We start from the raw sequence: 27,233 nt of genomic DNA, 5'->3' as shown, positions 1-27,233 counted from the left end.
GTCTGTGGTTGTTCAGACAACAAGAAGCATGTGAGTCCTTGAACATACAAAAATCACTTTGAACAGCAAAAAACTGTTTTCTGAATTTAGTTACCAATCCCGCTTCCATGGGCTTCTACATCACAGGGTGAGTAAAATGGATAACTCTTAATATATTTGTGGTCACATCCACTAATTTTGTTTAAAGTTTGTCTAGAAACAAGGGGTTGGCTCAACTTTCCCGCAGGATTAAATCAACGCAAAGTGTTTCCCACCAGTGGCCACTATGCTCTAATATCCCGCTTTGGCCCATACCAACCAGTTAAATAGGAAGACTTGGCTGATTGGTTTAGTGGCGTTAAAAAAAACCGTTTCACTTCAAGTGTGTGTATTTTTGCATATTTCCTCCATCAAGTCTCAGTGTTCCCCTCACACACACACACACACACACACACACACACTCAGGGTGGTGGTCTGTGGGTGACGCGCACACATGCGCAATGCATCGCCGCTGCAGGCGCACAGCTACTGGCGACGCTTCCCAGGCAAACGCGCGCGTGCAGTTTCCGCAACCACCTCCGCCGTTCATCGCACCACACACGCATCGACGTGACTGCCACCGCGTATTAACGGCATGTAACGCCGAATAGGCTCACCGAAAAACGACGTCGCTCCGCGCGAAAGCACACCGAGAGGAGACAAACTACAGTTATTAGTAAGTAGATGGCAATTACGCACAGGGTTGGCCTTGCCTTCAGTGTTTTCACGTACTTGTTACGTGATAATGCCTAAATGACTAGAAGGACAGACGCCAAAGATGTAACGGGCGCTGGTTCTAATAACTAACATAGACTTTAAAATCATCTATTAATAGATCAATAATTCATCACGTTCATATTTAATGACTGCCACTGTTTCGTTCGTTTTTCCCGTGTGGCCGAAAGATACACCTGTTATCATATCATGCCAGCCAGTGATTTGGACGGATGACGTCATGCGGACACAGCTTTATGGATGCGTGACGTCATAATAATCAACAGCCACAGACGAACTGAGTTCTCATTTGTTCTTAATTTTTGTCTACGATGCTTCTGCTGAAATCAGAATGTAAAGTCTGTGAAAACCCAGCTGATTTACTGTTTTCTGTATAAAATCATCCTTCATAAGGTAAAGAAACATTCTGTGAAGATGTAACATTGATAAGATTATTACTGAGTAAGATAAGACTGAGTAAGACCATGTCAAAGATTGAAATTATAGTGAAATTAATAGTGAAATCATCAAACAAATTTTATGCTTGTTATCTCATAATTAAATTTTGAGAATTAAGCCTGGATTTCACAGAGAGGGGTCACAAATGATAATTTGTCGATGGCAGTACAGGGCCAGAGTATGGAGATCAGATCTTGGTCTTGGGAGAGTCTGATGGGAGATGCTTGAGGTGCACGGTGTAATCTTTGACTTTGAGTATCTGGCAAATTGAAGCATCTAGATTTTGAGACATTATTGGGTGGGTTTCAGACTTTTGATTAGTTGAAAAAGTGTGCTAAATTAAATGATGCTGAAGCAGTCATGTCTTGTAAACTTTATACTTCCTGATTCCTCATCATTTAAGTGCACCATATTCTTCTGTCAATAGCTACCATCTTGGTGGTCAATTTAATTAGCACTATTATCATTAAACGTTAACATCATGGTGACCTAGTTTCACCGAAAAAACATGCACAAGCCTGAAACCAATAGTCAATGCAACTTATTTAAACCTCTTTGTGAGAACCAGCTTGCAGTTTAGAGGTATTCCACTATATTTTGTTATGATAAACAAACTCAGGCTTGTGCTTATAAGCAACGATTGGCGAGGAAAAAAAGAACACATTTGGCAATGAGGTACTTTTTGTTAATCTAGTTTTGTCACCTTAATATGACGGGTTTCTTTATTTCCATAATATCTCACGTTCCTACCGAGCTTGAAACCTGGAGAGCACCATTTCCCACAGATCTGAAAACAGCCGCTAGCCCGGGGAATGCAGGGTTTGATTCACTGGGAACAGATTACGTAAATGTGTTTTTGGTGAAGGAGTCTAACATGTCTTGGCACCAGCACAGCTGAGGCGTTGCCATGGTTTCCTCGCCATGAAATCAGTTCCTGCCTCTGACCATAGAGACAGGCTAGTGTGTTTCAGAAAGCTTGAGAGAGAGATATTGTCATCGGTGCAGAGAAATACCAATGTTTACTGAGGCCCGGTTTGTGGCATAGACACTTAAAGTTTGTTTTTATTTGCACATAACCGAAGGCAGATATAATCTATCTGCAAACATTTGTTTAATTTCTTTAATAAACAGTCTCTGCTCTGTTCTTTCGTATATGTGTGTTTGTAATTGTTATTCAACGTATTAAAAACTAATATCGTATATTATAAATATATGAATTATAATACTATTTTCTTGGTCACTTCTGTTGTGTGTTTTCACTTGTGGAAACGAGAAACACATTCTTGTAAATGGAAAGTATTGATGACAACGATAAGATACACTCCATTATCCTGAGTTTCTTTGAAGTTCTTGTGTCTGTCAGGCTTTGAAACTTCTCTTGGCAGGTAGCAAAGTTCGATAAAATGACATAAGTGCGCTCCAATTAAAGTAAATATTCGAGATGAAAAGGGCTAATTAAAACGTTGTAAACAAATCGTTGTAAAAATGATTTGTCTGTTATTGGAACATTTACAATGTTTGTATCAAAACTGTTGATAGTCGCCTTGATGGTTTTAATAAACCAACTGAGAAGTTTAAGCGACAGTAAAAAATGCATAAATTTAAGCGAGGTGACGAAACAACATTTCTTTTGCTGGATTCCCGTTGCATTGACAGCCATGACGTTGTCAAAAGTGTCTCCGACGATAGTGTTTGCCACTCTGTTTCTTGTAAATACGTGTATTGTGCATGTTATTTTTTTTACAGACATCGATGTTGTGATGTTCAAGTAAATGTGGATTTGGAAACAGATGGAATGTAAGGTAATAATTATTTATTTATTAGCCGGCATATTTTCAGTGAAGTGACTGATGCCTGTGATGTGGTTTATATCAATGTTTTTAATGTCTAATTTCAAAGTTTTTAACGGACGTGATAACGTGTGAGGGATGAATTGTTTGATATTGGGGTATTATAAAACATGCTCGAAATGAGCTTGTGATGTTGAAAATCCCTTTTGCATACTGTAGTTCATTAGACTTTTTTACTGAATAACGTTTATTTTGTGGCTTAAATAAATTACGTTACTTAGAGACTGACATGTTTGGCTTTTCAAAAACATTATGTTTGCTTGTCACAAAAAACAAAAAAATTGTAAAATGTAATTAATGTTCATTTTTACCAGGAAAGGAGCGTTTTTGCGGCACAAAGTGGTTTTTTTATTGTCTTTACAACAAAAATCTTTATTTAAACACCTTTAAAATCCAGATCTGCTGTAAAATATAGGTAAGATAATCCTTCACCCCTTCTTACAGATTATAAACAGATGAGAAACAGAGGAACTCTGTAAGTAGCTAGTTCCAATGAAGCAAATAAACATGCAAATGGGAAGAGTAGATCACATCATTGAGTCTTGGAATAATTACTGAGAATTGTTGAGTACTTTTGCCAATACTTGAAATCTTGACATTTGATTACAGATTGGGCATGATGCGAATCGGCAGCACCTGAAACGTTGGGGATTGTGTTCCAATACCAAAAAGGCAAAATGCTTCTTTACAAAGACTCTTTAGCATGTAGTAGGATATTTCAGTCAAAGACTTCAGTTTTACAAGAATGAGGTTTCATTTATTTGCGGCTGTCTTAATCATAAAGTAAAGAAGGGGGATCACTCTGTTAAGCACATAAGCGGATGCAACTGCTATCATCAGGATGGTTGCTAGGCTACTCACACAAGCTAACGTAATATGCATTTGTTCTGTTCGAAGGTGAGTTCACCGTCGTATGCCACCGCATACTCTAAGAGGTTCCCTCTTGAGCGGATAATGATTCACTGGCCTAGGGCTCATTGCGGCCTATAGTTAAAAAATACAGTTCTTTCAGCATTGTATTTATATTGGAAACTGACAAAACAGAAATATGAGCGTCTAAACAATGGATGTCGTTAGAGTAGCATTACAGAGAGATTGTCTGAGACAAACAGACCTCGCACATTCGGAGAGTGACTATAGAAGCTCAAGTATCTCAGCGGAGCATGCGAAAGGGCCTTGCGTGGTTGTATCTGGGATGGTCGTGGGCTTCAACGCAAATGTCTCAGTAAACCCATAACACACAAATGGATACATATATTGCTAATATACAGTGCTGAGTGAACGTTAGGAATTTTCTAGATTCTGCATAAATAGGAACCAAAACATAATCAGATTCGCAACAAGCGTGAAAGTAGACAAGGAACCCAACCAAGCAACGAGACAAAAATATTATACTTTGTCTTTTCATTAAACTTCAAGAGCACTATATATATATATATATATATATGCAATTATTTATAGCAGGGCTACATTTTTTAAAAATACATTAATGGAAAATTTAATTATTTAATAATAAATTGACTTCAATCATTTTTAAAAAAAAAAAAGTGAACACGGAACACTGGTGTGGCTAGGCTTGATACATTTGATTATGAAGTACAAATCATGTATAATGACAATTACCAATGCTTTAGATTAAATGCAGGTCTGGAGTGTGTGAGAATGGCAATAAACAATCGCTTTAAATGAACTGTAGTTAAATGAGTTTACAGAGATCATCTTTCTGTGAAATTTTAATTGCATTCATCCAAGGTTTTACAGAGTTCTCATTCCAATCAGCTCTATTGCACTTATGCAATATTGGTAAAATAGCAAGGAAAATGTTCTCTCCATACAAATGTACCTTAAGCATATTTTTGCAAATGATAATGAATTGTTGCCAAAAATAACTGATCAATTACACGTCTCATAAAAATATTAAGATGTATTACAGAGCTCACGCTACTTCACTGATAAAAGAGGCATGGTTTGTTCAGTTTAAATCAAAACATGCCTAAGCACAAGAGTTAATTATAGTGCTAAAAAGAATCCGTGTTCATTCACACCCGGTTTGGACCGGAAAAACCCTGTTAGGGTCTACAATGTAAGGCAACAAACTTATAGCAAATAAATATTTATTCATATTTTTATGTGGCGATTAGGTACAAAGGAATTTCCCCCAACCGAACACAGAGTTCTGTGATATCCAACATATAAAAATGGTTGATTAAAAAAAGCCAGTGATATCGTGTTATCAGTTGCCGTTTGGTTTGCTGTATAACAAAAATATTTTACTGTTGGCACAACAATGTTTAAAAAAAAATTACTGATTAGAAATGAGCCATAAAAAGCGTAATGGGTGATTAAAAATTGCATGGTTTTTTTCTTTCTTTCTCTTCTTTTTTTTTTTTTTTTCTTTATAATGTTTGTGTTTGCTGCATCACATTAATATTGTGTAAATGTGCTTAATGTACTCCACAGGTCAGTGTGTGTAGTGAGCACAGCATGGACTCTGTAAAGAGGGACCATCGAGCAAGGCACCTGTGCCGGGGTGCCCTGCCCGATGGGGTGACCAACGAGTGGAATGTGTCACAAACATCACACACTGGAGGCCATCATCAAACCAGATGGGGAGGGATCAGTGGTTCAGTTTCCACTCTAGGGAATTGCTGATCACAAGTATTTTTTACCAGGTTAATGCAGGTACTGGTTTGCTATGAACCCCATTCAACTTTGGCAGCATCAGTTCTGAGCACAGTCAGCTGTATTTCGCTTTGAGCATGATGTTTTTAGTACAATAATTTCAACATGGACTTTTCACCTTGCAAAATGCATTTGCGCAAAGACCACAAACTTGTTATGAACAAATGCTAAAGTGTTCGTGAATTATAAGTCTCTTGGGATAAAAAAAAATGTAAAGCTAAATAAAAAAAATGTAACCAATCATTAAACTAAAATAATATGGCTGTTGTGAGTGACAGCAGCCAATATAGGTGACCCATACTCAGAATTCGTTGCTCTGAAGTAAACCCATCCAAAGTGCACACACACACCGTGAACATACACCCAGGGAGCATTGGGGGGTTCGGTGCCTTGCCAGGGCACCTCAGTCATGGTATTGCGGCCCGAGACTCGAACCCACACCCTTAGGTAGAAGTTAACTCTCTAACCACTAGGCACGGAGTCACCACCCTGCTGTTTTAAGTGTTAATTTATTTAAATGGCCACATGTTTTGCAGGGGAAACAACAGGGACAGTGTTAACGTTATCAAGTAATTTCCTTAAGCTATACAAGTAATAAAAAAAAAAAAAACATAATTTTTATTAATTAAGTCATAGCAATTTGAGTTTACAATAAATTACATAAATTCCAATAACCGGATTAGATGTCACCGTCACTCATCAAATAATTTATAACATTTTTTGTTTTATTATTTATAATAGTGACTCACCACACAACTGATAATTGTGTTAATTCAGTAATTCTTTTTTGGAAAACACAGCAAATTAATTCAAAGTATTGAGTTTTTAATCTTTTTGGAAGAATTTTCAAAAGGAAGTACACTGTAAAAAAACAAAACAAAATATGTAAATAAAACAAAGGCTGGAGTACATTTTACAAGAAACCTTTCAGTTTTTTTTTTAAAAATTAATTTCAGTAACACTTAGTTAGGGAACAATTTTGATATTAACTAGTTTATTGATTATAGCATGCATATTACACATATTGGCTGTTTTATAGTACTTATAAAGCCAATTAATGTTATTCTGATGAGCAATTTAGATACCTTAATCCACCTAATACTACATAACAACTACATTAGAACTATTAATGAGCAGGGTTTATAGAGGCGGAAAAAATCTTCGTAAATACTGAATATGAGCTCCCTATTCTAAAGTGTTACCACTATTTCAGTGTGTTACTTGCAGTTCTTTGTAATTATTTATGAAATGGCTAGCAATTTCAGACTTTCTACAAACATTTATTCAGTGTACATAAAACAAGAAGATCAGCCGATTTCATGGGTCTGTAATTAAAAGACATGGTACACCGGGTTGTCTGTTTTGGAAAAATTACAGTTTGCCTCATCTCGATTATGTGTTTATTGTTCAGGTCGCCCTGCGGAGGAATCTCGGAGCTGTTACATGAGGCCAACGCTTATACATGCGCATGAACAGTTTTACAAGAGCGCGTCGAACTGCTGGCGGTGAAGGTCACACAATGGAATTCCCCCCCACCCTCCCCAACAGTGGAGGAGGGTGAGTAAGAGAATGAGCATTAGCAAATACAGACCCACTGCTGACTGATTCTTTGTTGTGACAGGGCTGGAACATCCCCAGAATGCAACCACAGGGGCTGTTGAGAGGATTGGCGCTGGTACTCAGGATCAATATAATGCAAGTTAGGGCCTTATGAATTCTGTTGTATTTTTTTCAAATTCTATTTTTCTTTTTTCCCAAATCAGTTTTTTTTAGGTTCAGTTTGTTTTTTTCGCATTTACTCTTTTGGACTTAATGGTTAAATAGCTTCTGTGTGTATGAGATGACGATAGTTTTCATATTGACATGGTGACAAAAAATGCTCATCATGAGAGTGATTTTTTCAGAGCATTCTATGAATAATAATCGGCTGAGCAGATGAGACAGTATGCTGGTAATAGCAGTTAGAGCAGGCGCCATGTCCCAATGCGTTAGGACATAGCTGAGTTATGAAAGAGCACAGTGGAATAGTTGGTGAATAAGAGGCAGTTGAAAGGGAAATAATTAATAGGCAGTGCCTTCAAGTCCTTATGGGAAGTACACATGTAAATGGCGTGTTATGACTTTAATTGTGCATCCATGATGTGCTTCATTGTTTGACTCTCGTCATTAATACTGCATAAAATGATGCAAACTTATGTGCAGTAACATTTACAATTGCAGGTAATTATGATAAGAACCATGAGTCCTAACTGATATGAACTGAAAGAGAAAGTTCTAATCATTTCTAATCAGAACGTGAATGATCGCAGATGCACCAATAACACCACGTCTGCCAACCATGGCAGACAATCGCAGCAGCAATGGGGTCCCGCCTCCCTGTATCTAAAACTGCAGCACTGCTGTTTTGTTTCTCGCTCTCTTCCCGTGAACGATTTTCGGAAGATGTTTCAGCAGACTTTCGAATTCTTTTGTTAACAGTGTACAGATGGAGCCTCAAGGTAAACGTCCCAAACGCAATACCATCCTAAGGTTTGTTGAGTGACTCACTTTAGAGTGAGATAACTAACACGTCAAGGTGAGTTTTCTGCTCTAAGTTTTCAATTTATTTTCAATTTATTTTTTTTTTATTTTAAGTTTTTGGGGCGGTTTTCAAACCAAAAAGATAGGGAAAAGGAGAGTCTCTATCACAAGCCAGCTCCGTACTCATAGTCATGTTGTGGTGGGTCCTACCGTAATGAAGCAGAGTGAGGCTCCATGGCCACGCGGTGTGTGAAAGAGCCAAGCGCCCCAGAGGAAAAGGTCATCAACATCATCATGTGCTTGTGGAATGTGAATTTCTGCGAAGGATCACGGTATGCATTGTCCTGTATGGGCCACTAAACAACGCTCAGACAGCATGTCCAACCCCGAGGGCTGTCCTCACTGTGCGATGTTTGGTTAAAACCCGAGAGCGGAGACTCCGCGTGGTAGCGCGTGGCTGTAGCTGAAATCGGAACATATGGCCTCTCGCTCAACCCAGAGAAGAGAACGATGGAATGTCCGCAGGCCGTCTGTCGCCCGGAATCAGTCGCATCCAACGAGTTGCAAAGGATGACCGAGGGCACCCTCTCCTGTACAGAGGGACATGGATCTACTCAAGGTCATTGTTGCAGGAAGCGGCTTAGACGTCAATTGACTGGCCATCCCAACCGGCAGGTCAGAGGCTGAAGAGACCTGTTATGATGGAAAGAGACCCTCCGTATGTCTCCCTCCAGCGAGGGGGCCGTTTTATTCCAGCCGTCCCATCCTGGGTGGCTGGAAATGAGAGGTTTTGGGACAGGGCCTTTTCCCACTGTGTACTATCAAGGCGGTCCTTGAGGCTGGATGTTCAGTCGGAATGGAGGATTGGGGATGGTGTATCTCCCCAGTAGAATCATCTGTGGCAAATCATTTGCACCCAGTCACAGGGCAGCGCTCTCTTCTACTGGGTCGATGCAGGGAAAACAGAGGCTTCACCGCCTACTGTTTTTCAAAAGATTAAAGTCATCTGCAATGGGCCTTAGTGCTTTGAATGGACGTCCTACTAAGCCTAAAATTGTGGTTTTTTTTTTTTTATGGGGGGAGTTATTAGAGGAGGAAAGTGGTGACGACAGATGCATCTCTCATGGTCTCCTGCACTGAGAGAGAAGCACATACATTTTCTAGAACTACTGACAGTGTTACTAGCTCTGAGACATTTTGTGCATTTTTTCATGATAGCCTACATAAATCAGCAGGGAGGAGTACGTTCTCACAAGCTTCCCTTGTTAGCGAAATAACTGATTATGTGGAGCAGGAGGACCCTCCTGTCATTACGCATGACACATGTTCCAGGAATAATGCACAGGGGAGCAGATTTACTGTCCAGAGGGAATCCACCGGCAAGTGATCCTTATGGTGTGGCATACAGTAGATTCGGCTGGGCCACCGTAGATCTCTTCACATCGTGTAAAGATGCGCAATGAAGACGTGTAACGAAGACATGTTACTTTACGCATTCCCTCGGAGCCTGACTACAGCAAAAAGGGTTGAACTACATGCTTTATCAGTTCATTCCTCATGTATGATGTTCGCTCCGGTTGGTCAAACTTTTAGAACTAGCCTGACGTTTGTGGCCATAAAGGGTAGTGATCACGATGGTGCAGTTCAATCAGTGGAACTGTTTTTTTTTCCATCCACCACCCTTTTCATTCCCAGAGGAGGAAGGTTACACAGTTGATGTCCGGGTTCTTTACTCTGTTATACGTAAGTTCAGTGGACCGGCACCACTTCATAAGAGCACTCAATTAGTTTGTCTCCGTGGGCTGACTCTTACAAAGGAAAACCTATCTTCTGTCAACGCCGGTTATCACGGTATGGTGGAGTATACTAGTGTTTATGTTACCATAATGCGAATTATAGAGAGCCCCCAATAGGGACTACGAGCACATTCTACTAGAGGTTATGGCTACATTCTGGTGCTCGGTTTAGAAGGCATTTTCTATTCAAGAAATTTTGCCGGCAACCAGCTGGTCTTCTCTGCACACATTTTTGCTAATTCTATCGACTGTTGTGACAGAACCCTCTCTGGATCACTCAGTCCTGGGAGTGGCGTTAGCAGGTTGTATACATGCAGTTTTTATTAAGCGGGTCGAATTTCATCATATTCTGTTTTTACCTTCCGTTCGGGAGCTATGATTCAGACTTATAACCCCTCAGTATTTTGTCTGCTTAGTCAGCCATATCAGCAATATGGGAGGGTGTCTATTTATCCCCATAGTGGAGGATACTGGAACAAATGTTAGAAAGAAGACGTTAGGTTCTCTGATAACATGAAGTTAGGTATCTCAGAAAACAAATATTGCCCTCCTTGCCTTGTCCTGCACGGAGCAGAGATGTGCAGAGGAATGATGAAACAGCAGGTAGCTGTGGTTGAGATACAGGGAGGGCTGGACTCCCTGATCGCTGCAGAGATTGGTCTGCCATGGTTGGAAGACGTGGTGTTATTGGCTGCTTCTGCGATTGGTTACACTCTGAGGCGTGTCCCTTATGCGACTACCTCACTTCATGTAGCAGAAGTTAAGTCAGTACCCTAAATGTTTCCCACAGGTAACCACATTGAAAAAAAATTATATATTAAAAAAATGCCTTAACAAAATGCTTTTTAATTTTGTTACAGCCACATGTTTGAGAAAAAAAAAATCTTCCTCTTACATTTTGATTTAATTTTAATGAAAAAACCAGTCTTTCACAAGACAAAAAAGCATACCATGTAAAAAAAAGTAAATAAAACAAAGACCATACTAATCTATATTATTTCTTTTACAACACAAGCCATAATATTACTTAATATGAAAGTCAATGTAATATTCTATGTAAACAAAGCTAAAAATAGTTACGATTTAAAAATTTTTACTTGAAATATAACGAATATATTTGTTTGTCATTATTTTAGTTTTTGCTTACTCTAAATACCAGGACAAGAATATTCTCTTTGTAAGACCTTAGTGTGATTTTTTTTTTTAATATGCATTATGCATCAGACAGAGCCATCATATTTCCATAAGGACCAATATAATCTACCAGAGCAACGAGAAATTAGCGCAGGGTATCAAACAAGCAGAGCTGATGATAATCAGGTGTGTATAATCTACTAACAGCACTGGTGTAAAATGGGTTAAGACATGCTTTTTTGAGCATTAAATAATGGTGCAATTACCAGTAAACATACTATTGCAAACCTTAGTAAATCAGCTTGCACGATTCATTTATTAATTACTCTCCTCACATACATTTTGTGTCTAAAAGGGACACTCCTACAAATGCATTGCAATAAAGTCAGCCGCAAAAATAGCTGTGTTCTCACCTTCACATCACTAATGTTTCACTGCACATCTTTAGTAAATCCTAAGAGTAGTTTTTAACACCAAAAGAGGGTTTGCGCTGACGCAAGCTGTAAATCTGGAACTTCTGCCATTTCTAACAGCTTTTGTGATAGGTGTTTGACAGTGTTTTTCCCGGGTCTGTCTGCTTTGCTCTACAGTGTCCCTACAGGACATCAACATGCGGAAAGCATTCAAGAGTTCCACTATTCAGGACCGCAGGTGGTGTCCAGAAAACTCCATCCCGAACCCTGTCATGGAGATGTACCAGCGCTGTTGACAAACCACCTCCTCTTAACATCCTCACGCCATACAGGTCTGTATATGCTTCAGCAAGAAAATTCACAAAAACAAATCTGACCTCTTTCATTTATGTATGACTGACAAATATGCACCATATTAAAGGGATAGTTCACCCAGAAATTAAAATTTGCTGTTAATTTATTCCCCCTCAGGTCATCAAAGATGTAGGTGACTTTTTTCCGTTTTATGGTTCATGTAAAAAGGTGACCTATTGAAGACTAGTTTATTCACTTTATATGCTTTTAGACATGTAAAACATCCATTCATCATTATTGGGTGCTTTAATAATATAATTGCATATATGTGACATAATTGCAAGATTATGTAAACAAACTGGCGAATCAGTAATTTGAACCAGAACTGACTGTCCGAAAGAACCAGGTAGTAATGTTGTAAATAATGTTCAGTTTCTTGCACAGACCAATTGTTTCACTCCGTAAAACCTCAATATATCATCATCAGGAGCCCAAGGTATTAATTAGTGTTTCCCGATATGCATTTTTTTTACTCTTAAAAACCACAGTTTCAGGTCAAAATGTTCTTTACTGTTTAAACTGAAGAAAAAGTCACCTACCATCTTTGATGGCCTGAGTGTGTGTGCCAAATTAACAACAAATTTTCATTTTTGAGTGAACTATTCCAAGTTTATTACTTTATGTTAAAACGGTGAAATCCAAATGGATATAAATGTTTTTGCAATTTAAATACATACATCTTAATTTAGAGCCTAAAATGTTTTTAAATTTTCATTTAACCTTAATTAGAAAAAAAATTACAAACTCATGACACAAAAAGTTACTGTTACATTTACAGGTATGGGTGAAAAAGATGTTATCAGATTACTAAAAACATTTTCTAAAAATAGGAAATTGCTGTCAGGATTACAGTATTTGTACATGTAGAATGGAAGAAATACAATAAATTTCTCTTTCGCCCCTCCTCATGTTCCAACCACCACTATAACAGAAAAGAAACATGATTAAATTAAGTTTTTCACACATCTCATGCACAATTACAGCTCTCTCACAACACAGCTCTGGTCCTAGAATAAAACGTGCCCAAACGATTAACTCATTACGATGGCTACTACTAATCAAAATGCTTCCATTGCATCATTATTTTTTCTATTTGAACATAAAATTGCCATTTTATCTGTGGCATTTTGGTGTACAGAAAACATTTAGGTTAGGTTCACTTTTCAGTTGTCATTATAATCATATCATATATATTATCTTTATGTATAATCATAATTAATAATAATAAATAATAATAACTTTCTGAATTATAGTACTTTTTAGTTTAATTTTGGGGATGAAATGTAAGCAATATGAAATATTAATATTAAGCAAATAATTTCTAAGTACATTGTTTTGTTGTCTTACAGGGATGACAAAAAAGATGGGCTCAAATTCTATACCGATCCATCCTACTTCTTTAAACCTTTGGAAGGAAAAGATGCTGCAAGCCACGAGGAAACAAAGAAGGGAAGAAGAGAAACGACGGCAGAAGGTGTGTGTGTGTGTGTGTGTGGTGTGTGTGCGTGTAGCGTGCGTGGTGCGTGCGTGGTGTGTGTGTGTGCGTGCGTGCGTGGGTGCGTGCGTGCGTGTGTGTGTGTGTGTGTGTGTGTGTGTGTGTGTGTGTGTGTGTGTGTGTGTGTGTGTGTGCATGTGAGTGTGTGTGCGTGTGCTTGTGCGTGCGTGCGTGTGTGTGTGTGTGTATGGCCAGAAACATGCATTTAAGTAAGTACACAAATACAGTATCAAATACATTGCAAGTGCATTCTTGCATTACTTTGATGGTAATAGACACATTATCAAAGACAAGACCTGTCCTCTGACATGAAGGTTTAAATACACAAAATGGGATAAAAAAGACACAGCAGAAAAGAGAAAACAGGAAACAAGAACGACAAGGAACAAAACAGAGCTTCAAACTAAAAGTGCAAACAACAAAAGACAATAAAATACATTACAGTATGTGTAAATGCAAGATATTTAAAGTGTACCTGAAGTATACTTGCAATAGATCCACTTTAGCACAATCATATATACTTCAGTATATCTTTGCATTAAGTACAAAATTTGTTGTTCCAATTTAGCAGATTTTAAGTATACCAGTTTAGTATACTAATGATACAATTGCAGGGTATTTTTATTAAGTACATAAATATGTAAATGTTTTTGTAGTAGAACTATCATGAAATAAATATATTTCAGATACATTTTAGTATATTTATTTTTCATGAGGGTAAACACTCAATTGAGAGTTACAAAGTCAGAATTGTGTGGTATAAACATAATTTCTGAGAAATAAAGTCTTTGTGAGATATAAATAAAGTCGCAGTTCTATAGATATGTACTGTATATTTCCTCAGAATTTTGAGTTTCAAAAAACTTCCAATTCTGACTTTTTTTCTCACAATTTTGAGCTCATATCTTGCAATTCTGACTTTTCTCGCAACTGTGAGTTTAAATCTCACAATTCTGAATTTTTTCAGATTTTTTTTCTCACAATTCTGTCTTTATTTCTCAGAATTGCGACTTTATATCTTACATATCTGACTTGCAATTGTGAGTTTATATCTCAGATATATATATATCAGAATATTGAGATGTAAACTCGCAATTGAATTGTGAGTTTATATCTCAGATATATATATATCAGAATATTGAGATGTAAACTCGCAATTAGATATATATATATCAGAATATTGAGATGTAAACTCGCAATTGTTATTTAAACTTTTTTTTTTGTGGTTGAAAATAGCATTTTTGGTGTATTATTTAATGTTTGAATTGGTTTTTTTATTTTTATCAATGTGTTTTGCATTTCACATCGCAACTCAGAATATTCTCTAGTGAAGGCATTGGGAAACATTGCATGTTCTGGTAAAACATGGTAAAAATTATAAAATAGCTATTAGCCTATAAATGTAATGAAATAGTTGCATTTAAAAGTTGGTTGTTTAAAACAAAATTACTGATTAGACATAATATAGAGAGAATTTATTAAAATACAACAGAACTGCTGACATTAGTAATTCTATACTGAACGATTTCTGATGATCTGTTGTTAGATTGGTACTAAAGCGTTTTGAAAATTTGCATATTGCTTGTGAAAATTTGCCCCAAATCATCATGTCAGTGTTCATTCACAGACTTTTCCTGTTCTTTCTGCATATAGTTATATTATTATTACTCAAACTGTATAGAAACATTTCCTTTTTTTGCTTTAGCAAGAGCAAAAAAAACACATGGAGGAATCCCAGTCGCGAGGGTAAAGAAAGTCCGTAAAGCTCATAACCGGCGTCAGGAGTGGAACATGATGGCGTACGATAAGGAATTCCGTCCGGACACTCGACTAACACCGTCTCCTTACCATGGCATGTCCTCCGAGGGATCTCTGTCTCCAGATAGGTGAGTCATGTGATCTCTATACTGTATGGTCAAACCACTTAAAGGAAATAGTTCACCCAAAAATGAACTGTGCTTTGACACTTCTCATTATTATACCAACAATATTCATTTTTGTAGGATAAATCAGGTAGAAATATCTCTTTAAGTTAACAACTGGTAAAAAAAAAAAAATATATTTTGAAAAAAAACTTTTATTTAACAAACATAAAAAAAAAAAAAAAAACTTTTTAGCTGCAAGTTACAGATTTTTTTTTTTGATATACTTTTTAAGATTTACAAGTGCACATTCAGCTCACTTCATTTTTCACACAGGAGTTAAAATTGCCGGGGGGGGGGGGTGTTTGTCACTAATTAAGCAATCTAACTAATAGTAGCATATAAGCAGTTATAGTGAATCCTAACTCAAATTCAGCAGAAATTGCCATAGAACAGCTTATTTTTGTAAGTTCATGGGGCACATGCAGTTGTAAAAAATAAAGATAAATAAATTATACTGTCTATGATTCATAGCCAGTAGTTATATTTAACGCACCCTTAAAAATAAGCCAGTAGTTATATTTAATCCTTATACTGAAACAACACTATAAATAGAGATGCCTTAATTAAGTGTTGTGTCATAAAAGTGAGATGAAAAACATCATTATGTAACTTAGTGAACAAGTGGGCCGGTTTCATATCATCTTGGGGGGGTTGTTGTCTGTTGAGAGAGATTAAAGATGAACACGCATATTCATTTAAGTACGGTGGCCGAGAGAGCTCAATGCGCTGCAAATTAAAAAAACACATGCAAATAGGAAAAAAACACCTGCAAATAAAGAAAACATCTTAATCAATTTGACAATACAGGTGCTGCAAATTCTCACAACACAAACAAATATAGAAATGTGCTTCTTATTCTATTTGAAAATACAGAGAAATGCATTTCCGATGTGGCCTGTGCATATTTGCAGAGCGTGTCTGTTTTTGGTTTTGTTGTGAGAATTTGCAGCGCGTGTTGTCAAATTGATGAAGGGTGTTTTCTAAATTTGCAGGTGTTTTTTTTTTTTCTATTTGCATGTGTTTTTATCAATTGCAGCGAGTTGAGCTCTCTCGCAAGTTGAGTTCTTTCGGCCACCATAGTTAAGTATTATAAAACACAGTTTTAAATTACTTACCTTAAAACCTATTAGGAAATGTTTTCAGTAATGGTAAAAAGCATTATATTTTGTTTTTGCTGTTTTGTGAACATGAGCTTTTCTCATCATGAAATATTATCTTACCTGGCAAGGTTCTGTAAAACAGATAAACAATTTTAATGAAATTATGTTCATTACTCATTTTAAATGGAAAGAGTGGAGAAGCGAAACGCCAGACAGTCCAACTCAACAAAATACATAAAATTCTGGCGGTGCGTAGATCCAAAAATAGATCAAAGATCAAAAAACAGAGGATTGGAAACACGGTACTGAACTGAGAAAATAAACAAAAAAAAGAGACTTAAAAAAAAACAGAGGTGTCCAAGCTTGGAAACACGGCACTGATGAAATGAAGTGTCCCATATTCTGAATTTGTGCTCTGCATTTCACCCATCCATGTGCACACACACAGTAGTGAACACACACATACCGTGAACACACACACCGAGCAGTGGGCAGCCATATTGCTGCAGCGCCTGGGGAGCAGTTGGGGGTTCAGTGTCTTGCTCAAAGGTCTCTCCTCAGTTGTGGTTTTGAAGGTGGAAGAGAGCGCTGGTTATTCACTCCCCCCCCACTGACAATTCCTGCCGATCCTGAGACTCAAACTCGTAATGTTTGGATAACATAAGTCCGACCCTCTAATCATTAGGCCATGACTGCATGAAGGTTTGATCCCGAAAACGTTTTGCACACTTTGCACTTTTGCACTTTATTTGTGGTCTCTGGATAATAAATTCATAAAAGCTTTTGTTGGCCTATTTTTTGTGTGTGTTCGGATCTATATTACTCATTTTAATGCATGACAACAAAATATACATGAATGCATAAAGGGGATGACAATGACCCGTACTATGAGGTTTTCTTCAAAAAAAGAAAAAAAAGTACCTTTATGTTCAGTTCAAGTAAATAAGTTTAAGAATTTGATTATACAAAATGTTTCAACAATGTCCATCTATTCACTTCTTATGTTCGTATAGAGTATATTATCAGAAATGAATTCAGTATAACGCATAACTATATTGTGCATGCTGTGTGTCTGAATATTGTTCTTTGCTTTAAACAAGATCTGGCATGTCAGATGAACACTCGTACCCAGCGAGTCCCAGCCACCCACAGGAAGCAGGTGGGACAGGAGCTGATGGGAAAGACGCAGGCCCCACACGACTCAGTCCCTGGACCGAGCGTACCGGTACCCCCCAGCCTCCTCCACCACGCTGGAGCACCGACAGCACTCTCTAGGACGCGTTCAGACCCACCACGGACCCCCCCCACCGGCGAACTCGTCCCTCAACGGACCACGACCAACAGCTGCCAAAGAATACAGGCATGTCACTCCTCTGACTAAAGTATATGTATATATATTGTATATATACAATTATAGACAGGAGTAGTTCACTCAAAAATTTTAATTTGCTAAAAAATGTCCTCACCCTCAGGCCATCCAAGATGTAGATGAGTTTGTTTCTTCATCAGATTTGGAGAAATGTAGCATTGCATCACTTGCTCTGCAGTGAATGGGTGCCGTCAGAATGAGAGTCTAAACAGCGGATAAAAACATCACAATAATCCACAAGTAATCAACACCACTCCAGTCCATCAGTTAATGTCTTGAAAAGTGAAAAACTGCGTGTTTGAAAGGAACAAATCCATCATTAAGACATTTTAACTTTAAACCATTGCTTCAGTATAAAATTCTCTTCAGTATAAAAAGTCGATAATATTCCTTTCTCCAGTGAAAAAGTCATCTGGTCTGAATCAGGAGTGAAATATGCACAGATCAAGCACCGTTTACAACAGTTCAAAACAACTATGTTGGTAGATTTTGATGTGAAAGGGCAACAGGGGTGTTGGAATTTTTTTTTTTTTTTTTTACCTGTAAAAACGTTGTTATGGATTGTGAACTCATATTTTAGCTAGAAGCAATAGTTTGAAGTTAAAAACATCTTGATGGATTTGTTTCTTACAAACACAGTATTTCGCTTCACAAGACATTAATTGATGGACTAAAGTGGTGTGTGTTACTTGTGGATTATTGTGATGTTTTTATCAGCTGTTTGGACTCTCATTCTGACGGCACCCATTCACTGCAGAGCATCCATTAGTGAACAAGTGATGTAATGCTACATTTCTCTAAATCTGTTCCCACGTAGAAACAAACTCAACTACATCTTGGATGGCCTGAGAGTGTGTAAATTTTTAAGCAAATTTTCATTTTTGGGTGATCTGTTCCTTTCAGTAGTGTATCTCAAGTAACATTGTGAAGTCCATCAGTGTATTAACCCAAACCTTACAAGGGGATTAGGGATGGAGAAAATGGCCATTCAGAATATGTGCTTTATAAGTACCAATAAACAGCCAAAATGTTAATAATAGGCATGCTAATAAGCAACTAGTTAATAGTGAGAATTGGTCCCTATACTAAAATGTTACTGTATTTTTATTATAGAAATGCACTGTATTGAAAAAGAGGGGAAAAGTTGCAAAAAACAACATTTTGAATGAAGATGTGTGAGATAGGAATAAAATAAATAGAATAAAATAAACATTGCTTTATGTTATAATAGTGGCTTTATAATTTCTTATCTATATATATATTATATATATATATATATTTATATATATATATATATATATGATATAATATTATGTGAAATCTGTCATGTCTATTAGAGCCTGTTGCTATGTTCAGAGCAACTTAAATACCTTAGTTACCTCAGTTTTTGGATTCTTTTGGAAGTTGACGTTATCTGGTTTATTTATCTCTCTTAATTAACCAGGTATGTTGCATAATCTGCGCTTTGAAAACTGTCTTCTTTTCTGTCTTAATACTGTCAAATATTTAGTGTAAACCTTAATCAGAGTAGTGCCATATAGTGTTGTAGTCAAGATCACCTAAAACCGAGACCCAAGACCTGAGTGTGTTGAGACTAAGACAAAGACTGAGTCAAGACCAGACCAAACCAGCACTCCTGAAATTTTATCTGAAAGATACACATTTACTGTCGCAAAAAATATCTGAAATTTAATCAATAAATACAGTTAGAATAATAAGACCACAATATAAAGCGGTTACCATTCAAATTAAATCTAACAAAATTCATCTTTGCACTGCAGAGGTGGCACAGAAGTTGCATCTAAATTGTTACAATTACAACTGCGTAAATATTATTGAGGTTAATGTTAAAAAAAAAATGTTTGAATGTAGGAATATGATGGAAAAAATAAAGAAGGAATATGAAGGGTAGTGACAAATCGCTTAACGAGTGAGTCACAGAATCATTTATTCAACCATATCCTTCAAAGCAGCTGATTCATTCAGTAAACGAAATCACCTGTTGCTCGGAAACACACAACAGTTCTGCTATGGATTTGTCTGGAATTATTTTTGTTGCCGAAATAGTAAAACATAAATGAAATAAATAATACAAATTTTTCTAAAATGTAATTTACTTAATATAAATTATTAAATTATTATTAAGTAATTTAATACTTGCTCTTGTGATATTGCTTTAATTTTATAATATGAAAAAAATATTTTCATTCAAGTAGTCTTTTTTGAAATCCTATATTGAATTTTTTGGAGCATTTTTGTTTTCATTTTGGTGAAATTTCTGACAAAATTCCCCATTAAATTCTGATGGGGCCCAGCAGTATCAAAAAACATAAAATTCGAAGTTATTGATTGCATTTGAAGCAGGATGTATTACATCATCACATTAATGATGTTAATAAATAAATCAGACAATGCACCGGCATTTTAGTGATAACTAAATAAAATCCAGAGTCCCTTTTAGTCTGAGACTGAGATACAAATGCGGTCAAGACTGAAACCTTCAAAAAATGACCGTCAGGGACCGGTCTTGAGTACTACAACACTAATGCCATATTTAATTTTTGACAAGGAATAAAGTGGCTACGTAGCTAGTGTGTTCAATGGATTGTACTGTTGTTTAACAATATGCCAGTTGTTCAGCTGATGAAACTTCCTTACAGAATACTTTCACTTGACAAAAACGTCTGCATTGGCTGAAGCTCCAGCCTCAGCTTTTGTTCTTTCTTTGCTCTCAGTTCTGCCTGAAAATCCCTTTCTAATATAAATGCCCCAATCAAGCATTCAAACAGTCATTTTAAACAGAGTTTAAATATACAACTCAAAATAACACTTTGTTTGTAATTCAATCCCAGAGGAAAAAAAAAAAAAAACAGAGCTTCTCAGATTTGTCTCCTGAGAGAAAAATCCTCACATTGGTCTCCTCCTACATTTTAGAATAGATCTCAACTAATTACAAACGCAAATTTATGAGCTCAAAATGTTTCTTAATACTACCATCAATCAAATAGCTATATACTAGATGAGTATTGTTAACAAACTTTGAAGTTGGCTTGAGAAAGCCTAGCCTGAAAGTTTGAAGCAGTTGTAAAAACTTGAAGTTTGAAAGTTTAGATAGATACAGTAGATTAGATAGATGTTGCTAGCATGTGGCTAGAATGATTTAACACATTGCTAGCATGATTTTTGAAGTTAAAAAAGTAGTATACTTCAAGTTTAATTTTATTAAGGTACCTTTTTTTTTAAGTAAAGTTTCAAGTATATTTTTGAGTTTTTGTAAGTATAGTCAAGTATACTTAATAGTGTCATTATAAGTATATATCTTAGAAGTACATAAAGCCCATTTCTGAGAAGTACATAAAAAGTAAACTAAAAAGTATACTTTCCATTTTTAGTTTAAAATAAGTATACTAATAGCACACTTGAATAAACTTCTTTTCTTCGTAAGGTTTTGAATGTTTTTTGGATTTTTATTGGATTGTTGTTAGCGTTTTTATAGTGTTGTTAGCATGTTTTTTGATTTGTTTGTATGATTTTTATATGTTTATCTTGTTGTTGGTATGTTCATAGCATGAATAGTATGTTGTTGACATGATTAGCATGTTGCTAGCATGTTTTTTTAGCTTGGATTAGTATGTTTTAGCATGTTTTAGCATGATTCTCAAGTTGTAAACATGTTTGCTCACAGCTTCTATCAAGATTAACATGTTTTTTTAGCATGTTGCTAACATGTTTTGCATTTGCTAACATATTTTGTCACAATTAACATGTTACTAATACGTTTTTTAGCATGATTAGCATGTTCAAACTTGATTACCCTGTTGAAAAAACCAGCATATGCTGGTTAGGTATGTTTTGAAGCTGGGATGCTGGTTTTAGTTGGTTTAAGCTGGTCCTTTGCTGGTTTATGATGGTCCTTAGCTGGTCTTTAGCTGGTTGGACCAGTTTAGGACCAGCACATGGCCAGCTAAGGACCAGCTTAAACCAGCTCTAACCAGCATAAACCAGGTTCAAAACATACCTAACCAGCATATGCTGTTTTTTTCAACAGGGTAGCATGTTGCTAATATGTAGTTAGCACGATTAACATGTTGCTATCAAGTTGTAGTACATTGGTAGCATAAATTTAGTATGCTAGTCATTAAGCTTTTGTACAAAAGTTTTGGCCCCCCTGAATATTTGATCGTCCGTTTAGTGCAAAGTGAAAGTCATAAGTCTGATCAGTTAGAAAAAGATATCAGCAGAACAGTGTGAAGGTCTGACCCGAGTTCGGTGGTTGTAGCTTGAAAACTCTTGGAGGAGATACATTTTAAAATTTTGTCTCAGAAGAAGAAGTTTTGTAGATCAGTAAGCTGGCTTTCTCAAGCCAACTTAATAATAAAATTATTCAAAAAATGTGCCATTATGCAAAGCAAGTGTACCAAAATTTCAATAATTGCCATTTAGTTCTTAATGGAGAGAAATTGCTGCATAAAGATTGATCTTTACTTGTGTGAAACTGTTCCTTTGACCAATGATGGGATGTGATGAATACTTTTTCGGTGCAAAATAGTTCCTTAAAACATTTCTCCTTTGTAATCACTTCTCAGGGGCCATCAAATCCTGGAGCATTTCGTCGTCCCCGCCTGCCCCTCCTCCACCTCCTCCCCTCATTCCTTCCTCCCAGACCGCCTTTGACAGCACGTCTGGACCTCAGTCAATGGCTCCGGGGACAGTGGTCTCCCCTCTCACGGGCCTACAGCCCGTCTCCTCCTCCAGCTCCTCCCTCAGCCTACACTGCTTCACACCTTCACATGCTTGTAATGGGCGGCCCACCAGTGGCCCCACCTCCTCCCCCCTCCAGGACCCCCCCCACCCACACCCCATCCCCATCCCGAATAACACACCCATCTGGAGAGTCTACTCTTCCCAGGAAGGGCCAGGTGCCTCTCATCCCAATGAGCGACGCCCGGAGCGACCTGCTGGCCGCCATCCGCAGAGGTTAGTATGCCACAGGAAAGAATTCAGTGTTCAGCAAATTGTGTTTAAATGAAGCGTGTTGTGTGTTCCATGTGCTATTTTTATTAATTAGACTGACCTTACTGAATATTAAAAAAATGACCTTAAAATAGGCCTTTTACGCATTTATTAAAAAAAATGATACATGCATGCATATATATATATATATATATATATATTTGATGGGTCACTCTATGTGCCGCCATGTGAGGACCAAACCAAATCTCTATGGCTGAAAAACTTATGTGCACCCCTGTATATATATATATATATATATATATATATATATATGTGTATATGTGTGTGTGTGTGTGTGTGTGTGTGTGTGTGTGTGTACACATATACACTTCTGGTCAAAAGTTTGGAATCATAAATATTTTTTAAAATAAATATTTTCTGTTCACCGAGGTTGTGTTTATATAATAATGTGAAATATTATTACAATTTAAAACACTGTTTGCTTTGTGAATATATTGTAAAAATGTACTTTATTTCCTGTGATCAAAGCTGAATTTTCAGCATCATTGCTCAAGAAACGTTTAATATTATGTTTTTGCTGCTTCATATATTTTTGTGGAAACTGAAAACACTATCATTCAAAAATTTAAGATAAGTACTTTTTTTTAATGATAAATTTTAAATGGGTTTATTAAATATTTTAAAGGTTTGTTTTTATTTATTTTGTGTTTATTTATTCCTTTTTTTAAATGAGAAATTAATACTTTTATTTAGCATGGGATGCATTATATTGATAAATACACTATTTTAAAAGTAGCACAACGCATAGGATCACAAGATCCTTCAGAAATCATTCTAATATGCTGATTTATTATCAGTGTTTGGAAACAGTTGTGCTGCTTAATATTTTTTTGGAACGTTTTCAGGATAAATAAAAGTTCAAAAGAATAGCATTTATTCCAAAATATTATTTTTTTTCTAAGCATTTAAGTCGTTTGACTATCACTTTTTATCAATTAAACACATCCATGCTAAGTATTAATTAAGTATTAAAGTAGTGTATATTGTTACAAAATATATATATATTTTAAATAAATGCACTTCTTTTTTAATGTTTTATTCATCAAAGAATCCTGTAAAAAGTATTTAAGGTTCCAAAAAAATATTAAGCAGCACTCTGTTTTAATAAACTCAGCATATCAGAATGATTTCTGAAGATCATGTGACACTGAAGACTGGAGTAATGATGCTTAAAATTCAGCTTTGGTCACAGAAATAAATTACAGTTTAAATATATTGAATGCAGCCTTGAGGAGCAGAAAAAGGCCTTCTTTAAAAAACACTTTAAAAATATTTAAACTTAGCTTGGCTTCTACTCCAGGTTTCCCAGCTTCGTAAGGTGCAAGAGCAAAGAGAACAGGAAAGCCAAAAAAGAGGCCAGTGGGTAACGACGTGGCCACCATCTTGTCCCGACGCATTGCTGTGGAATACAGTGAATCAGACGAGGACTCGGAGCCGGAGGAGAACGAGTGGTCCGACTGAGGCTTAGGAGGAGAGATCTGCGACCATAATGCTGCTATTTTCCATTCCTGCACAGAGTTCACACTCCTCATAAAGTCAGAAGGACCTCGGATGAGGCTACCGAGGAGATCATGACAGAGAAGGAAGGAAACAGAATTTGTGCAATGCAAGGTGAAGGACACAGGGCAGGTGCAAAAATAGACAGATGACAAAAGAAAGTTTGGTGAGGTAAGCACAGGAACTGTTAGAATACAGTTTGTCTCATTACTGAAATGTAAATTCAACATGCTAGCATTTCTTTAAGAGTCACCAAGAAAATACTTCATGAAAAGAAACCGTTCTATGTTTTTGATTATATATTTTGGTAGCTGTCCAGAGAATATAGAGAAATACTTATCCATCTTTTGTGGCCACGCACATGATGGTCAAACAGTGATATTAGCACTTTAGCACTAATTTTATGTTACAGATCAGTGCCACAGTATTGTTACACAAACAAATGTGTTGTGGTATCTCTGGCTTGCTTCACGTGAGATGCCCTGAATACAGTATGGACAATCAGATCATCGCTGTAGTATAAAAGTATCAAAGTACATTTCTCTTTTCAATATCACCACTCTTCATTATCCAAAACACTTGTCACTTTGTTCAATTGTGGACAGTGTTGTGATGAATATTTATACCCCAATTAAGCAGTGAGTAAATTTCTTGATGCTTTTGTTGTTTGCTTTTTTTATTTCTTAAGGAACAAATGTGGCCAATAATTTATTACTGCTTGCAGTTTTACTAATCGTGTGTGTGTGTGTGTGTGTTTGTGTGTGTTGTGTGTGTGCCTAAATGTTGTCAAATGAGGTGATGGAGTGCAAGACGGTGTTCATCCGCTATTTTAGATTACTACAATTTGGTAACAATACTCTATAATTTTACAAGTACTGTATCATTGGTTAATGTGTTTTACAATTTATTGTTGTATAGATTTTTTGTAACTGCTGAAAAGACGGAAAAGGCAACCTTATGTTTAAGCTGCCATGTTGTAGTCCACTATATAGCCTAATTGTGCATGTATGAATAATAAATTAAATAAAAAAATAAATCTACTTAAAAATTTTCCATTTATTGAATTTTTTGCGCTTTAATGATTAACTTTAATGATTAAATGCTTGATGCATTTAATCAGAACAAATTTGCTAATTTGGAGTCTTTACTCTTGTTGGACACTAGGTGGTGCTATAATTAGTACGTTTGCATTTTAGTTCAGAGTCAAAATTATATTGTTCCACTGAATTCTTAAGCTCTACAAAAAAAATGTATATATATATATAATCTATATATATATATATATATATATATATATCTACAATTTTATTGGCTCCTGGGAATTTTTTCCACGATTTTGAATTTTCTGATAAACCTGCTTTTGTAATGATCAGTCCACTGAAGGCAAGCGTAGTGAAAACCCAAGTGCAGTTTATTTACAGAGTGATCCAAAACATCCAAACATAATCAAATCAAAACAAGAAACGAAAGACTTGACAAGGCGTGGAAAAACAGACTAGACTCACCAACAGCAGGTTACAACATTAATACACAACCGGGGACAATGGCAAAAACATGGCTACTTATACCAGACAATGATGGACACTATGACATGATCAAACCAATGGGGAACAAGGCACATGATGGGTCATAATCATAATCATATGACAAGACAATAAACCAATCAGAACATGACACAATGCACAAAGAGGAAATGACAGACTTTCAAAATGCAGATGAGATCCTTCTTACTTTACCACCATGACTGAGATTATGTTTTCATAACAGCAGAGCCAGACCTAACTAGGTCTACAGTTGCAGAAATATAGTTACAGCAGATAATATGCAACAGTTTTGCTCTATGTTCATATTTTTTTGGAACCTGTGACACTTGTGTAAGGATTCTTTGATGAATAAAATGTTAAAAAGAACAGCATTTATTCAAAATTCAACAATATACACTACCATTCAAAACATTTTGGTCAGTATTTTTTATTTTTTTTTCTTTGTTTTTGAAAGAAATGAAAAGCGTTTATTCAGCAAGGAGGGTGTTAAAACTGAGAAAAAAAAGTCATAATAAAGACTATATTGTTTAGAAAAGATTATATTTTAAATAAACACTGTTCTTTTTAACTTTTTGATTTGAAACCAGTGTCAGCTGGCATTATTAAAGCGGCTGTGCTAACAAGGGCTCTGAAGACAGCCTCTAATGTTTGTTAAGTTTGTTAGTGTGTGATTTGAGGCCACCAGGGGAGTGATGTTTAGCTTACACCTTACTCCCATCCGGCACCATTATGTCTGCTCCTACCCGCACTGCCCCAACTTCTGGCATTTAAACCAATGTCAACTTCATGGGAGGCGGGCACACTAACAGAGACACTAAAGACCGCAACCTGTATTGTCAGTCAATTTTCAAGTTATTTTCAGGTAATCCTAAAGATTTTGATTTAAACTGTGCAGGACTTTGAGGGCCAGAGTTCCCTGCTGCTGATTTGCATGCACCTCAGCATGTGTATGGACCATATAAACACTTAATCAAATTAGATTTACAGTTTGATCTATATCCAACAGGCTGCATATGCCTGTTGCGACTCTATGTTGTATGTTATGAAAAGGACCTACTTTATGCCAAAGAGAACACAAAGAAAAACACCCTTCTCTCTGCTTAAAATGCTTTGCTCTCTTCGAACATGGTGAGCACAATTCTGAATTCTGTTTTTCTAAAGTAATATTTTGCTCCCATGGTAGCCAAGACACCACCTCTATGCGGCCATCTGGTGCCTCACAGCATGATATCAGCTGTGCTCTAACAAAGCAAATTTTCATGTGATAAAATCATTCCATCTTCAAATCAGGCTGCTCCTAAAACACATGCTTAGGCAAAATTATAGATT

The 27,233-nt window shown here is 36.5% G+C and overlaps 1 pseudogene; it reads left to right on the top strand.

Annotated features, from left to right (window-relative positions):
* The first annotated feature begins 107 nt into the window (after positions 1–107).
* LOC122134773 lies at positions 108–24,713 on the top strand (annotated as a pseudogene).
* The last annotated feature ends 2,520 nt before the right edge of the window (positions 24,714–27,233 follow it).

Source organism: Cyprinus carpio, chromosome A21, assembly GCF_018340385.1.
Source record: "Cyprinus carpio isolate SPL01 chromosome A21, ASM1834038v1, whole genome shotgun sequence".
NCBI lineage: Eukaryota > Metazoa > Chordata > Actinopteri > Cypriniformes > Cyprinidae > Cyprinus > Cyprinus carpio.
This window is presented reverse-complemented; position numbering and strand designations above follow the sequence as displayed.